The sequence below is a fragment of the Uloborus diversus genome, chromosome 5 (assembly GCF_026930045.1).
Source record: "Uloborus diversus isolate 005 chromosome 5, Udiv.v.3.1, whole genome shotgun sequence".
NCBI classification, from domain to species: Eukaryota; Metazoa; Arthropoda; class Arachnida; order Araneae; family Uloboridae; genus Uloborus; species Uloborus diversus.
The window spans coordinates 36,672,270-36,687,421 of record NC_072735.1 but is presented as its reverse complement, the minus strand read 5'-3'; the positions used below and the strand labels follow the sequence as shown (position 1 = coordinate 36,687,421).

General features: G+C 33.6%; 1 protein-coding gene across 1 annotated transcript in view; it reads right to left on the bottom strand.

Moving 5' to 3' along the window:
• Positions 1–15,152, bottom strand: part of LOC129222020 (target of rapamycin complex 2 subunit MAPKAP1-like) — a 209,363-nt gene that overhangs the window by 109,301 nt on the left and 84,910 nt on the right. Inside the window, exon 2 of the mRNA XM_054856436.1 lies at positions 8,159–8,239. The gene's annotated coding sequence lies outside the window, so the exon portion shown is untranslated. The remainder of the gene's footprint in view (positions 1–8,158; positions 8,240–15,152) is intronic.

Genomic DNA, 15,152 nt, shown 5'->3' with positions numbered 1-15,152 from the left:
ATACCTTTTTTCAAAATCAAGACGGTCAAATAAATTTTACTGTCTTGATTTTGAAAAGATGCAATACAAATTCTAACGATCGTAGATTGACACTAATGAATAACAACTTTTAATTGAAATTTTGCATCATATAGGCAAAAATAAAAGCAACAGGATTCGAAGAATGTAAATTAAAAAGAAAAACTTTACAAAAAGAACTGGAAGCATAAACGATTTTTTTTTAATATTAAGACTTCAAAAAAATAAATAAATAAAAAATAAATAAATAAATAAAATAAAATAAAATAAAAATTAAAAAAATAATAATAAATAAACTACTTTTTTTCAATAATCATTCCACTTTTCCAATGTAAACCCACAATATTCATTAGTAAAGCAAAAATCAAAATCGTATTGCTTAAACCTCATATATCATCATTAGTATTTTTTTATCGGCATAGAAATCGAAAACTTTTCTTGAATCGCTCCACCACTTCACACACCACACCTTATTGTATAGGAAGACATTTTATCCATTATGAGATTAACATTCGAAATCAGCATGTTATCAACAGAATGTCTTCAGAAACGCACGGTTAACAGACCCAAAAAATTAAGTCACTTCACGTGATAGAGAATTTTTTGAAAACACAAGATTCAACACTATGGGAGCAAATAAATTGAGCTTACGCACTAATACTAGCATATCAATTTAGTTCTCAGAGCTACGGTTGTGGATTTTGTGCACTCGTAAGCAAAGTCTTATGCGCCTTTTGCAACGGGGGGATGAAAACGAAAATCAAACAAAATTGGTTGTTGTGGCATAAGTCAGAAGCTATCTACATTAGGGTGTCCCCAAAAAAATAAAAGTCAATTTTTCAAGTTGCACGCCCTCTCATATTTTTCGTTTTATGTCAAAACAATTGTAAAAGAAGTTTTATAATTTGAACAACGGCTGAAAATGTAAACCAGCACTGTTTATCAGGCCGAATCAAACAAATATTTTTTTTTTTGGAAGTTCGAAATTTTTATGTTGATAAAACGTTGTCCCTATAGCCCACGTGCAGGGCTAAATTAAAGATTTTGAGGCCAATAGGCATTAGAAGTGATGACTAGAGCCACTTTTCTTGCCGGGATGCGATATGTTTACATAACAAAACAAAGAGTTCGTAGAGAACTAAACGAGCCTACTTCATTACACCAATATCCGCTTGCTAGCATACGCTAAATTTTTCTCTAAATTGGGTTTTAGGTCGCATTTGAATTCAAAATTTCGTTTCTTCTGTATTAATAACCATAATCTGAGCAGTGGCGTAGCCAAAAAAAAAAAAAAAAAACCTCGAGTGGGGGATATTTTATTTTCTATAGCCTAAAAATAAAAATTTCGGTGTTTCGGAGGCGGGTATAGAACCAAACTCCCTCCTTAGATATGCCACAGAATCTAATAGTAGCATTTCAAAAGTGATACCGCTTTTCGATATCGAAATCAAAATTTGAACGCTTCACATTTTCGAGGAGGACTTAGAGCCCTATTGGTCCCTTAGGAGTAGTTATATACCAAGCGATGCCCAATTTTGCACACTGAAACTCAAATGAAAATATGAGTTTAACTGTGCAAAATAAATGACATAAAAATAATTCATTTATGCTTGGTTTTTACGGCAATGAGAAGAAAACCATTGCATCACTGGAGTCCATCTCTCCGAAGAGTTATAGCAACCCTCATATCGTCGCCTCAGAGCAACAGTAAGACATCTAATCCCAGAAATAACACTAAGATGTCCTACTGTTGCTCTGAGGCGACGATATGTTATGGAGCACTTCCCCAAAAACGAGACCTTGAACAAAATTCTCTAAAATCCCCCACCCCTCTCCTAAACATTTCAACTGCGCAGTTTGTATCATGAATCGATTAAGTCTCGTAGGCTCCACCCTAATGTATACAGTGCTGACAAAAAAAGTTTTTACTTGTGGGTTGCAATTAAAAATCTGACATGCAAATTTCTTATCATAATTTCACTTGACATGCTCATCCTAATGATGTGAGACGACTGGAGCACAATGTAACTAGCCAGTCGCATAACAAGAGCCAGAATACCTATGAGCATACCAAGTAAAACCATGACAAGAAGTTTGCATGCCAGGTTTTTAATTGCCACCCATATGTAAAGATTTTTTTGCACTGTCACGACGTTTAATGACGTTCTAACTGCGAAACTATGCTCAATCATATGGCATTTCCTACTCGATAGTCAACGTTTTAGCACAACAAAATGTACGCTAACGTCAGGGTTTAAATTCTAGCTAGCAAAAGAAGTGTGGGAGCTTTATTAAAAAGCTTGAAATCCGTGTAATATGTAAAAAATTACATTAAAAATAAAAGTGCATGAGTTGAGCACCCACGTAAATTAAACCCTGATAAACATGCACGATATTGGAACCCTCTCATCTCCTTGCCTTCGCTTCTCGGGATCGATTTAAAAATAATTCGTGTGAGAGTTCAATATCTAATGAAGTAACACAGAAAATATATTCGTTCTTTTTTAGTAAAAACGATGCGTTCTTATAAGACGATATTCAATGTCCTGTACCGACATTCTATTAAATAATTAACCATCTTTTTGCGGAGAATTTGTAATCATTCTAAGGACTATAATTCCAAAAAATATATACAACAGCAACTGAATAAACTGCCTTCTACTTAGCACACGAAACTCTTTAACAGGTAGCAAACACATTCTAAAGAACTAAAGTGGAGGCTAAATCCAACAAGAATTTCTACTCACTGTCATGTGCCTAATTGGTGGGGGGAAGACAAAAGTATGCAATTCCGGAAGCCATACCCTGTTTAAGCAGCGACAGAAGCATAAATGAGACGTACAGCAATAGGAGACAACAACCCTTGAGGCGAAAGAATCATTTAACGTTTCTTTACGCCGAAATCAAATGCATTTATGTTTTGTTGGGAATGTAATTTGACAGACAACTGTCGTCACGTTAAAGGGATTTCGTCTTGCTTCAATACGAGATAGCAGTGCGGAGTTTCTTGACCTTGCCCGCATCGAAAAGATCCATATTGATATTCCACAACGTTTCTATTGGGAAGTTCGATATTCTTTCAGTTCGCATCTTTTATGATTTCAAAACAGAATCGATAATTTCACACTTGCCGACATGCGTAACTACGAATTTATCTAAAACTTATTTTTGAAAGCTGCATTCCTGAAAAGCAGGTTTATATGTCAGTTTATTATCTTTAACTGATGTCGGTCATGATACTGATCATCTGAAATTTGGGAACTTTGAAAGTAATGACATTTTCAAATACTTTTGGTTTAGCATCGTGGAACTGTATCATAAGAGAAAAACTTCCAAGTTAAAATAAGTGATTAAGTTGTATACGTTTTGTGTTTGATATAAAAGACACTCTGCTTTAGGTTTGCTGTGATCACTTGCATTTTTAAGCCATGAAATAATTAAAAGAAGATCCTTGATTCATATAAGGGATCCTTGCACCCTCAAGGTGCAATATTTACGAAACTAAAGGCTCTCCATTAAGAAGAGATAAAATGGAGGGAATGAAGACTTTTATTGGTGAAGGAAAGACCCCAGGCCACGTGATAGATTTTAAAGAAAAGCATTGGAAGAAATCAGGTTTCATTCGCTGGTTTCCCGCAAAACGCGTGAAACCAGCGTCGTTGCGTCACGTGACTTGAGCTCTTTGCAAAAGCTTTTGCTTAGCCAACGGTTGAACTTGCTCCCACTATTTTAATTACTGCTCTAAAGGGCTATCCATTATACACGCTGAATGTCAAAAATGATATATAGCTCGAAAATATGGATGCTTCAATCCCGAATCAATCTTACTGCAAAAAAAAGAAAAACGATTTTGTGACAAATGCATATCTGTAGCTAGAAAACACTATATGACCAAAAGTATTGGGACACTTTCAAAAATTCATAATTTTACGAATTCCTCGAGGAATAAAAGACCAATTGTTCTGTAAATTTTTTTTTACATCAAAGATATACTCCAGCTGCCATTTTCCAACAGAAGTTAAGTCTGCTATTCATTTAAGGGACGAGCAACAAATTGAGGAAACAAAAGAAGGCTTTTAATCATTTTTCATTGTAAATAGCTGGTAATAAGCTATAAATTTCAGAAATACGTCAAAAACCTATCTGGAATGTATTTTTATACTTTCGTGAAAGTATCTCTTATACCCACGGAGATATCAGCATTTCTTTCAAAAATGAAAAATTTTTTTTGGAAGTTTTCGGCTCATATCACACAGAGTTTTCCGTCAAACGTTACTTAACTTTCAGAATATTTGACAGCATATTAGAGAAACCTGATGATAAAATATGAAGTTAAAATATTGAAAATTTAGTGAAATATGAAAGTTTAAAGCAATTAATTTTTCACTGCGCATGCGCGAAAGTTAGCAATTTATAACTTTTATAATCAGAAGTCCAGATATATCCTAACACTCATTAAAAAATTCCACCTTGATATCTCTCCCTTGATAAGGGCTTGTTCTCAAATAATCCCTTCTTATCATGAATCACTCTGTAACGATAACAGGAAAGTGTTGCCAGTTTGCGAACGACCCCTCATTTCGGCTCATTAGATCGCAGATAACTTTTTACATTTTAAAGATAACAAGGTGGATTTTTTTTTTTTTTTAATGAGTTGTAGCATACATCTGAGCTTTTGATTATGAAGGTTATAAATTGCTATCCTTCGCGTATGCGCGGTGAAAAATTAATTGCTTTTAACGTTCATATTTCATTAAATTTTCAATATTTTAACTTCAAATTTTGTTATTATGTTTCTCTAATATGCAGTCGAATATTTAGAAAGTTCAGTAACATTTGACGGAAAACTCTGCATGATATGATCTGAAAACCTTCAAACAAAATTTGCATTTTTGAAAGAAATGCTTATATCTCCGTCAGTGTAAGAGATAGTTTCAACGAAAATATAAAAATAAATTCTTGTCAGTTTTTTAACTTATTTCTGAAATTTATAGCTTATTCCCAGCTATTTACAATGAAAAATGATCAATAACCATTTTTGTTTCCTCAATTTGTTGCTGGTCCCCTAAATGAATAGTAGACTTAATTTTTATTGGAAAATGACAGCTGGAGTATACTTTTTATGTGAAAAAAAATTACAGAGCAATTGGTGTTTTATTTCTTGAGAAATCCGTAAAAATGTCAATTTTTGAAAGTGTCCCAATACTTTTAATCATATAGTCTATAATGTATATCTTAAAGCTTGAATAAACAACTGAAGTATCCTAAGATCACTTTCAGATAAACACACGCCTAGACAATGCACACATAAATGCAAATGTTTCTGCAGCTGTATCTCAGAAAAGGAAAATAATCTGAGTTGAAAATGTCCCAAGATTTGGTAGCATTAGCTACATTGGACAATACAATAATTTACTTCTTTCTGTTAAACAACTTATGGTGAAAGCTGTTAAAAGAGAAAATTAAAAATAATTCACCGAAACATTATGATATAAATCCCAAATCTTCCAGAGAAAAAAAAATCTCCGAGATTTTGGGACAAAAAGAGAGTAATTGAACTTTAAAAAAATTAGGCATTGCAGATAGGTTTCTTGAAGTTAAAAACAGTGAAGAAAGAAAACTAGCAGTAACCGCACAGCGATGCCTGTGCTAAAAATTTAATGGAAGTCCGTTGAATAAAAAAAAATTGACGCCCCCTCCCCGTGATGTGAAATGATCATTTTTCTTTGCATAAAATGCGTACACATCTTTTCAAAAGAAAAAATAAATAAATAAAAAATAAATAAATAAATAAAATAAAAATTATTAAAGTTTCTATGGAATTTAAAACTTTTCGTCAAATCATTTAGTTAGATTTACAGTTGCTTTAAAACTATATTTAGCGAGTGAAGCTGTTTTTACTGCAATTTAAAAATATTTCGCCAAATAAACATTAAAAAAAAAAAACAACCTCAAATAATATCTTTCAAATGTAAAAATAGTTCCGCAACTCTATTGTTTATCGCCAAACTCGCTCAGCAACCACGCTATCATAATCCATCCGACTAATGAAAGCAAAAAAAAAAAAAAAAAAAACATCCAGCGGAACATTTAAAAATCATCGTCAGAAAAAAAGAAGAAAATGTCGTACATTTCACTCGGATAAAAACAAATCAAAAGTTTCTTTTCTTTCAAAACAAATCTCCAAAACAATGAATTACATTAACGGTTGCCTTAAAACAATATTCCTAAACTGAACCTGCTCAGCGCCTAACGCGCCAAGCGACCACGCTACCGGAACTCATTCTTTTGCGAGTGAGGCGGATGTTTTTTTTTTTTGGCAATAATAAATGTTTCGCCAAACAAGCAATAAAGTATAAAAACACATTAACAGTAGCTTTCAAATCTTTATATATTTAGAGCTGCGTTGCCCGGCTTTGTCCGGTCTACCTTGAGAATAAAAATTGTGTTACGTGACATATATTCAACAATTAGGCCTAAATAAAAGAAAAAAAAACACCATGCAAAATAACCCTTCCAAACAATGACGACAGATATTAAAATACTTTTAAGAAATTAAAATGCGAAAGATGGATTTTAAAAACGTAACCATTGAAACACGAAATAAAATAAGTTTAAGAAATTAAATGCAAAATAAGGAAAAAAACAATGGATTCAAAAAGCGTAACCGTGGAAACGGAAAAATGAAATGGTTGACAACCTGAATCTAAATGACATTTTCCAAATTTGATTTAAAAATGCTTGTAACTTTTTTTTCCTTTGAAGATAGAAGCTAAGTTTTTCGACCAAAAGTCGAGAGAGATTTGGAGTAAAAAAAAAGTCGCTTTTTCCAATGGTGCCAAAAAGAAAACTGTAGGACAATTCCTTCTATTTTTTATTGATATATTTAATGAAGAAAGTAGCGCCTAAATTTCAGCTAAGCCTAAAAAAGTCCGAGCTAATAACGCAAATTACCCCCGCTGTAATTAAATTAGAGCACTGAAACAACTTGTTTAGAACGTGGAAAATTCTACCATTTTCAAAGATATATAATGTTAATATGTGCAAGTAATTTTTCACTCCGAATATTCGAGAATTTGTGGAATTTGGACCTAAATTAGAATAAAAAAAGAACTATTTATCGGATTTTTTTCGAACTATAGCCTATGTCACTCAGTAAGAAAGCACCTTTCACATAGTGAAGGAATTTTTCAAATAGGTGCAGTGGTTTCAGAGATTACCTCGAACATATAAACACACAAAAATCCAAACTCTCTCTTTATAATATCAGTATAGATGGACCAGAATTTCACTAAAGTTTAAAAAGAGAAAGAAATCTATTGAAGATTATTGTGAACGTGGTATTGTGCATACTGAAGAGTTCTGGACACCGTGAAGCTTAAGACTCATTTATCATCTAATAATCTTTTTCTTACACTTAATAGCATTTAAAGCAACTACATATTAATTGAATCTTGAACTAGTTTTTATGCCAACGTTTGGTTACGTGAAGTGGTGTTAAAATTGGTTTCCTTGGTTTTTCAACATGCGTACAATGTGAAACTTATAGCTAATTGAGCTAATTAAATTTAAAAATATTTTGGAGAAATTTCTCCCATTTCATTTTTTCTACGAAAAGAATCATTCTTGAGGGTAAGATCGAAAAAGAATCTAAAAATTAAAACTCATGTTTTTTAAAGGACCACCCTAGTACACACATTGTCCAACCACGGATTGCATGAAATTTTCAAACGTCCAGATAAGACTAATCTATGTGAATAAGGGGAAAAGTAAAAATTTGATGCTCGTATTCCGCTCATTTGAACGAGACTCTGCTTCTGCAAAAGCTGACATCTGTAAAAAAATAATAGATTCGTCCATTTATGGCTGTAAAACGGATGTTTTTCTTTCCGTACAATCCGTGGTCAGACAGTACCTCTAATAAAAAATAAAAAAAAAAAAAAAAATGCGGGCGAAAATAAGATGTTTTATAATCTTCTACACATTTTGGACTATTTCAGACAATAAAATGATTCGTATAAAGGATAACGACATAGTGAAAGGAGAATAGATTTTTCAAGTAAAAAAGAGATGTGAGGTTTAAAAACCTTTGCACATTTTCAGCACCAAATTTCAAATCTATATGAAGATCGTAAATTACCTTTAACGTGGGTAAGAGCTCGCTTCATACACAACAGCATAAAATTCCTTGTTTGCATTAATGTACTTCAGGAAATTCTTTCTGCAAATAAACCAATGAAAATACTGCGTTAAGTGACAAAATAAAAGAAGAAAAGTCAAAAGAAGAAAGTCTAAAGAAAGTCAAGATAACTAAAAATAGTAACATTTGAAAAAAATAAAATACTAAAAATAAAAATATATATATATAAAATTAAAAAAAAAAAAACTTTGGAACAATTTTCATGTGAATTTTCAAACGAACCTTTTTTTTTTTAATGAACCAATGACAAGAAACATTTTTACTCCTCATATAAATCAAAACCCAATCATCAATACTAGCAATCCATTTACAAAGCAGAAAGTAAGTTGTAAAACTGATTATTTTGTACTATGTGTCAATATGTAATTTAATGTATATTGTACAACATTTTGGCAAGACAACATTTTAAGAACAACCTAATGGAGACAAATTATATCACTTGTTTTTATGTTAAATAAAAACAGCTTTTTTTTTTTGACAAAATAAGTTATTCCCCCTCCCCTCCTCTTAAAAATGAGAAAAAAGCAAAAAAAAAAAAAAATACGCATAAAACTATTTGGACAAGAAAACTTCCAGATACAAGAGTACCGACTATGAAGCTTCCTTATCATTCGGCAGGAAACACAATCGCGCCAATTTTTCTCCAATAAAATTTTTGAAACGTTCACCCCGCCACCCTGTTAGAGCACGCAAAATCCTTTCCGCATCGAAAGCTACAAAGAGAAAAAAAAAAACGGCGCACACTATGGAAAAAAGATGCAACAAGATCAATTCCCATTAAGGAACGAATTAAAAGCAATCAACGGTCAGATATGAGATCAGAAGACAGATAAGAACCTCCTTCCGCACTAAGCACAAGAAGAAAAAATAAGAAGTCCGTCCAAAAAAAAAGCCGCAATTCGAAAGAAGACAGCAGATCGATTCTGGCTCATATTCTGTTAAGACCTTTTAACTGAAGATGATATTATCATCACTGCCTTTATATGACATCCGTGGGACGTCCAACTTTGTCCTCCTACAGCAACAGTAGCGAGAGACAATTTGGATGATCACAGGATAGCGACAGCAATCAAGTCGTAAAGAAAAAACAAATGATAATAATCATGGTAATAAAAGAGTGCAAAAACAAAAGCTTTCTCGCTGTCGGCTGTTCAAAGCAATCGACCTCAGCGTTATTTCTTCTTAAAAAAAGCATATAAATAAAAGGGGTTGTAATCATATTGCAAACGCACGCGCCGTGAACTCATTAACATGGATTCTTTGAATCTTCGCGCCACTTTTTTTAAAATGTCAGTCTCTGCTCGTGCACCTCGATGGGAGGGCACTGTGACCTCCCAAAAATTTCCTTAATCGGCAAATTTTGTCTGACGATTGGGGAAAAGTTGGAGTTATATTCAGCAAAATTTGGAGCTCCATTCGGCTAATTGAGAGTTTCCGCTCTCCCAAAAATTTAAATTCGGGTAAATTTGTTTCTGCTACATACATTTTAAATTCGATGAGATGGTATTACGAATTCTTTACGATAAGTTGATTCTGCTTTCAAATATTATTAACTTAATGAAATTCAGATGAATTAAAAACACTACTCGATCATCTGTTTCTCTATTTAGCCTCAATTACTGTCTAACCTGTCTCTATTAGAAATCCTTTATTAGATATGATGTTGTTTTGTGAAATACATTGAAACGGAGGAATGTACACATTGTTTCAACGTCAACTAGTATGTTGTGGCCATCACGAAACTTTCTTCTATATCTTTCTTATAATTCTGATCCCTCCCCATGCTTGACGAGGAAGCAATATCCCCAACAAAAACAAAATTACACATGCAAACACTTGACGACCATCCCAATGTCTGAATTATGGCAAAAGCAAAGCAAAGAGCGAAAATTGAAAGTTATTTTAAAAGACTTGCTTGAATTAATTACAAATATTTTATTTGTTAACAAACATAAGATGGCAACAGTTAAAAATTTTAAATCATTTTGAGAAAATATTTCCGATCATTTCCATACAATTAAAATCACGAGAAATACGTAGACGACAGTTTATTATTACTAGCAGCGTCACTCGGCTTTGCTCGGTCTACCTCGAAAGTAAAAGTTACGTCAAGTGACGCGTGTTCAACACTCAGTCTTAAAAAAAAAAAAAAGAAAGAAATCGGTTAAATTTTGCGGCAGATTGTGGAAAATAACTAAAAAGTAAACGTTTTAAATCACCCGATAACAGGAAAAGCGTTCGAAAAAAAAAAAAAAAAAGAGAAGATAATTTACTTGTTCATATTCGAGAAAAAAAATGGCAACAGATCTTTCGTCTCAATAATTTTCTTCACGCTATAAATTTTAATAAAAGCACTGTTGCGGAAAGTTGAGATGAAGCACTGAATAATAATTTGCATGGAGGAAAGCCTTCGAAAAATAGGGATTTTATGTCGAAATCTAAGTGCCATAATTAATAGTTTTTAATTGATATCGCCGCTAATTATTATTGGAGGATTATGTTAAATAGCTAAACATGAAGACGGGAAGATTACGAATCCATCGATACCTTGTTCGATAGTCAGTTCACTGTCGTTCGGGAGAAGAAGCTTGGACATACATACATACGCTCAGTTTTTAATTATATAAAAGATTTATCTTTCTTATTGTTCTATTAGCAAAGCTGTTTTTATTCGCAAAAAAAAAAAAAAAAAAAAAAAAAAAAATCAGCCCCTGTTGGAGCGATTGGCATCAAAATTGAACCAACGCCTGTTTACATATGGATTCACATTTATTCCAAATTTCATCCAGAACGTAGCATTACTTCTTGAGATTTGTCACTCACAATGGAAAAAAAAGAACGTTCTATTGCGCCACCCCCTTTTTAGCTGTTGACACCAAAATAAAATCAGCTCTCATACCCTCTAAGGGCTACTTGTCGATAAATTTTTGTTCCATTTCGCTCGTTATTTCTTGAGATACAGCAGTCACAATTGAAGACAAAAAACGTTCTATAACTCAACCCCCGTTTGAGCTATTGACACCAAAATTGAATCAGATCTGTTACTGTTTAGGGCATCATATGGACCAAATTTTGTTTGATTCCGCCAGTTACTTCCTGGGTAATAGCAAGCACGCATAACTCAAGAAACGTCCCATTGCTCCACCCCCCTTCTAGGAATTCGCGCCAAAAACCAATGGGCACAAGTTCACATATGTGAACCAAATTTCGTTTGATTTCATGCGGTAGTTTTTGCTGTAGAGCGGCCACGAAAAACTGGTCACACACATACGTGACACACACACAGACAGACAGACATTTTACAAAAATGGATACTCAGCACACCTCAAAACGTTCGAATCCATCAAAATTCAAAATTCGAAAATTTGCACGAATCCAATACTTTTTTCTATATATTAGATATAGAAGAAAGTAAAAATGAAAAAAACTTAACAGAAAAGGACCACTGATTGACAAGCAATTTGGATAGGATTTTTCAAACAGTTTACTAAATAAATGAATAATGTAAAATTATAATATTAGAGTTAGAGAGAGAGAGAGAACCAAGAGAGATGTAAATTAATAACAATGTCCAAGTTCGAAAAGAAGAGGCAAGTCGTTCACCAAGCGATTTCTTTCTTTGAAAACAATAGACACTGACTATTTTACACAAATATTTACTTTAACGTTTCCTATTTATTTATATAATAAAGGCAACAGAAATTTTCGATTAGAAGGAACAGTTTTAGATTAAGAAAATGTGGTTTTTGTTTCGGGTGTAAAACTCACCGCAACTGCTTCAGCATTATTTTTTTCAGACCACGAGAAACCATCCTCATATCATTACCTCAGGGCAACAATAAGACATCTAATCCCAAGAATAACACTAAGATATCTCACTGTTGCTTTGAGGCGACGATATATATATAATAGCAAATCCGCTGATCGAGTAACGCTGACGTCATCAACAATGAAACTCCCTCCCCGGCATGATAATGTGATAATATTTTTTGGCAATGTTTGACATGGGGGTAGGGAAATGCTTTACTTTGACGAGGCTGAATTGGATCCGGTAACTTAACTGTTTTACTGGTAAGATTCATTTTAGGAGAATGAAGAAACGAATAAAGTGGTCAACAATGTATGCTATCTACTTGCGTCTAGGGTTAATCCACTGGAATTAGGGTTAAAATTTCAAATATCAAGATCACCAAACAGACAATTGCTTCGTTCAAATGTAGAAGCAATTTTCACCCGTCATATCTTAACAGGCGATTTTCTGGTAAATAAACAAATAAAATCCTCACCCACAATGATGTAATTTTGCACACGACCCCGAGCGAGTAGATAAGTATCACCTATTTCACAGAGTCGATTTTGAAAGCGTGTTTGACATACAGATATCCCCTTATTGACGTTGAAAGCAGCACCCGTGTCTCAAACATCGAAATTACTCAAGCATCACGGAAGCTAGTGATTCGAAAACATACTATTACTAGTAGTATAAACATTATACCACTGTAGTGCTTAAATAATATGATAATCAGTTCATTTAATAATATGGTTCGTACAACATTACATTGATGAGAATATGACGTTTCGGTACTTGGGACAAGAACGTCTAACATACAGTAAAATTTGATGCATTCGTTCATTTTAAATCCTCATATATATATATATATATATATATATATATATATATATATATATATATATATATAATATATATATATATATATATATATATATATATATAATATATATATATATATATATATATATATATATATATATATATATATATATATATATATATATATATATATATATATATATATATATATATATATATATATATATATATAAAAACAAGAGATACAATTTAAGACAATTTTGAAATAGAAATTCAAAGAAATTGAAAAAATCAACGACATTAAAAAACTGAAAGAATAAATACAAAAGTGTACCGTAATCAGTGGCGGATACAGCCGGCGGGCAACCGGGCATTTGCCCGGTGGGCCGGTCATGCTTTGGGCCGATCAACTAACAGCATATTTCGGGCCTGTCTACTAACAGCAAAATGTAAATTTTGCGCGGATGTGTTTAGAATAACGCAAATTCGCAAAATACAGCCTCAGCTCCTCTTTACGCATGGATTAAAGCTTGCGGGTGGAGGGAGGCAGGACGTTACCAAGAGGGGGGGGGGGGGGAATTTCTGAAATGGGGCTGCCCAGGGCCTGATTACCACACAGGCTGACTAGGCCTAGAACTGGGGCCCCATGTTCCTAAGGGGCTCCACATTTTTCAAAGAATTATTCATAGTATTGCAACGATATGAAAAATACATGTATTTCAAAAAATATGTGACTTATTAATTGGAAAAAAACTTTTTTAAAGAGGAATTTTTAATCATTCTTCCAGTAACGAATTCCCTTGATCACGATTATGAGGGGGCCCAAAGGGGATTCATAAACGCACATAAGTGATTTATACATAGTTGTGTACTTATACAAAGACCTCTAAAAGTGCTTTCGTGCTTTAAAAATGTAAATCAATCACAGCATAAGGGGGCCTCCAAATTAATGTGGACCTAGAGCCTTACTTTTAGTTGTTCGGGCCCTGGGCTGCCAATATATTTTTAGTGGTGTAATAAAAAAATAAATGAATAATTTTTTTAAAAAAAAGCAGGGAAACTTTAGCGGTCGTAAAAAGTTAAAATACTTTTGGTTTCTTTGACGCTTCTATTTATAAATGACCATTCAAATTGCTCTAAAATGCAGCTTACAACAAGGGCCGACGTGAGGTCATGTCAGCTTAGTTGGAGAATAGGGGTCCGGCTTTTAACTGAACTCGTGCAGAGGATAAAATATCCTAATGGTGAAAGGTGTAGAAGGGGGCCTGTGAAAAACATTGACCTATGTCATTTTTTTCCCTTTTTTCTCTCGGCAACTCTGTTTATAACAATTGGAATAAAAGTGACACAATATTTTTTTCGGAAAAAATTATTTAAAAAAATGCAATTGTAAAATTCCATTGAGGAGCTTGAAAAGCTCTACATTATTAAGATTATCAAATTATAGGCCAAATGCCGCCGAAATGTGAGTTTCAAACATTTTTTGACAAAACATAAAGTATTCTGTACGCTGTACAAACTCACGGTTTCGGGCCCCTCAATTTAAAAAGAAAATAAGTTGATAAAAACCAACGTCGGAAGAATTCCGGTGGTCCCCAGAACCTCCCCCCTTCTAATATCATCGAAGATCGTGTAAAATTTAAATTTTTGGGCTTCAATTTTGAATAATTTCATAAGAGAACAGCCGAACCCACTCCCGCCATAACATGGAATTTCAGTTTCGAAAATTTGCTGTAGGAAAGCACTCGAACCTCTCCCATTTTTTAAACTTTTCCAAAGATGGTCTAAAACTGGGTTTTTAACTTAACAGTTTCAAAAATTTTCTGGGAAAGTGCCTCGTCCCCTCCTCTCTCTCGGCATCATCAATGAAGAACGTTTTAAATCTCGTTTTTAGTGCTTCAATTTCGAAAATTTTCCGGGGTGAGCCTCCGGAAAATTCCTTTTCCTAACATCACTGAAGGTCAGCAAAAATTTCGTTTTTGGAACTTAACTTTCGAGTAACTGCTGGTGCCCTAGTCTTTACCAACATAGGCGGATTTAGGCTGTGAATTCTGGGGGTGCAACAAAAAAGCAGTGGCGTAGCTAGGGAGGGGAGGAGAGGGTATGGTCCGCCCGGGGCGGCGATTCAGCACTTTTGGTGTGAAAAAAAAATCAAATAAGGGAATCATACTTTAAATCTAATACTGGAGGCAAAGGAGAAAAAAAAAACCCTTTGAAATGTAAGGTTTTGGACTGAACGATCATTTCCGTGTTCAAAGATGTAATATTTCCGTCGTGAGCCCTTGAATCTTCCTCATTCTTAATGTCTTTAAATTGTAAGTC